General features: G+C 55.8%; 1 pseudogene; it reads right to left on the bottom strand.

The window, feature by feature from the left end:
* Positions 1–2,500, bottom strand: part of LOC135171853 (large subunit ribosomal RNA) — a 9,419-nt pseudogene that overhangs the window by 3,088 nt on the left and 3,831 nt on the right.

The raw sequence follows: 2,500 nt of genomic DNA, 5'->3' as shown, positions 1-2,500 counted from the left end.
GGCAGTCTCGATCCGCCAAAGACTGGAGGACTAGGGGCCACCACACGTTGTCAAAGGCACCTGAGATATCGAACAGGAGTCCAATGACGTACCTCTTGTCGTTACCGCGTTCGACTAATTCACGCAACTCTACTATCGCGTCTTCCGTGGATCGTCCAGGCAGAAAGCCATATTGACGTCCTGATATTTTGTCCTCAGTAAGGACTTTCGCCGTAAGGATCCCGTGCAGGACCTTTTCGAAAAATTTCCCAACAACCGACAAGAGGCAAATGGGACGGTAGGATTTGGGGTCGGACACATCCTTGTGAACTCCTTTGAGGAGAGCACGAAGTGTGCCGACTTTCCAAACGGTGGGGAAAACGCCGTGCTTAAGGCAGGCGTTGAAGAGTCGCGTGAAGATGTGAGGCATCCTCATGACCGCGACTTTCAGTACCCTAACTTCAACTAAATCGCATCCTGGGGCTTTGTCATTCTTAAGGGTCTTGACGAGACCCTTAAGTTGGTCGTCGGTCAAGTCTCGTGCGTCCTCTGTTTCGACCCTTAGGTTCTTCACGCGTTCGCGGATGTCGGTCTGTTCCGGTGTGTCTGCGTTGGGGTCGTCGTCGGGTACGTGTGTGTCCAACAGGACCTCAGCAGTCTCACGCATTGTAAGTGTCGTGCCATTCGCGGTTCTAAGTGTGCTGAGGACTGTGCCTACGCGCAATTTATCAGCCGCGTATTTGTAGTGAAAGCCCCAGGGATTCGCGTTGCTTTCCGTCGTGATGTATCCGCGCCAGCTATTTTCCTTAGATGTCCTAAGTAGCCTGGTATACGATCGCAGGACTACACGATACCTACTCTGTTTAATTTTTCGCGCGTCAGGGTTAGTCTCCCTTCGGTAGCCGTTTCGGAGACGACTGACCAGTTTGCGTTTGCTGGTCAGCTCCTCGGTCCACCACGGATTCGCGCGACGGTAATGTCTGCGGCGCGGCATCGAATCTTGGCAGGCTTTGGTGAGTACGTCACCCAGTACTTCTGCCATTCTCTCAACATCCGCTGTAGAATCCAGCGGATGGTCCACGAGTTTCTCACGGGCCTCCTCATCAAGGGTCGCTTCGAACTTTTCCCAGTCGGCCCGACGAACGTTGAACCGCATGGTAGAGCCCTCGCCGACTCCCGAGTTATTGACGCGCTGTGAGGAACTCCGGATCGCTAATCGAAAGAAAACCGACGTGTGGTCACCGGTGGACCACTCGTCCTCCAACCTCCATGCACGTATGAATTTATACATGCCAGGAGTGGCCAGTGTGACGTCGATGAACGACGTACCTGCGGCACTCCTGAAGGTTGGGCCCTGCCTAGCATCATTCGCGACGCGGAGACCGAAAGACTCGATGAGCTCGCCCAGGAGGACACCACGGTCAGTGGTCCTGGGGCTCCAAAGGGAGTGTTGGGCGTTGGAATCGGCCGCCACCAGAACGCGGCGACCCCTGAGACAGCTGAGAACCTTTTCAAGCTGCCTCAGGTGGATTTCTATGTCGTCCGAGTATTGAAAATAACTGGAGACGACGAAGAAGGATCCACCGGGGACGCGGGCTTCAGCACAAACGCAATGTGCATTACTTAATTGGGACACGTAAGCAATCTCCACGATGGAGTTGCACGCAACGACGGCTGCCCACGGTCGCTCCGTTGAGCTCGCGGCAATACGCATTCCGACTCCCAGGCCGCGGATGGCCCAGGTGTTCGCCTCACGAATGGCATACGGCTCCTGGAGCAACAATATGTCCAGACGCTCTTTGCGAATTAACTGGAAGACCTCCCCGGTTACTGCAATTGAGCGGGACATGTTCAATTGCAGTATTCTAACGTCGCGTTGCGCGCCCGGTCCCTCGATCGCAGGGGTCCGGGGAGGATGACCTATTGGAACGGGGGGTACCGGTGAGCCTCCGGTCGCGACGCGATGACTATCGATCCTACTTAGACTAACTTGGCACTCGCGAACCCTACCTAATAAATGAGTGGACTCACCGGTTGATGATCTTGAAGATCTTGAAGATCCCGGCGTTGGCTGACTCGGCTGCGCAGTCAGTCCCGCGTTGTCTGCGACGTCCTCGACGTCCTCGTGGACAGCACGAAGGCTGGAACCTTTCCCTCGTCGGGAGGGCAGTACCCCGGCGCACGGCGGGCGACTACGAACCCTTGAGGGCACCACCCTCCTTGGGTCCCTCGATGTAGTCACCGTAGATGTTGCTCTGGCATGCTGGGAAGCGATGCGCAGACTTCGCCGCACGACGGACGCATCATTGTGCCCCCCCGGAGATCCGATTGGGGGCAGTTTAGCCTCCGGAAAAGATTTGCAAAGATGCTCTGCCATGGTTGAAGTTTGTTGACGAGACGGTCGCCGGCCGTGCCAAAAGGCAGGAGCTGAAAAGCTGAAAAGTAAAAACAAAAGTGAAAATAAGAGGATTAAGGATTAGAGGGGGCGGTTCCCCGCGGCACCGAGCTGGGTAGCTCGGGA

The sequence above is a fragment of the Diachasmimorpha longicaudata genome, unplaced genomic scaffold, assembly GCF_034640455.1.
Source record: "Diachasmimorpha longicaudata isolate KC_UGA_2023 unplaced genomic scaffold, iyDiaLong2 ctg00000116.1, whole genome shotgun sequence".
NCBI lineage: Eukaryota > Metazoa > Arthropoda > Insecta > Hymenoptera > Braconidae > Diachasmimorpha > Diachasmimorpha longicaudata.
The sequence above is the reverse complement of the archived record's forward strand: the minus strand, read 5'-3'. Positions and strand labels throughout refer to the sequence as shown.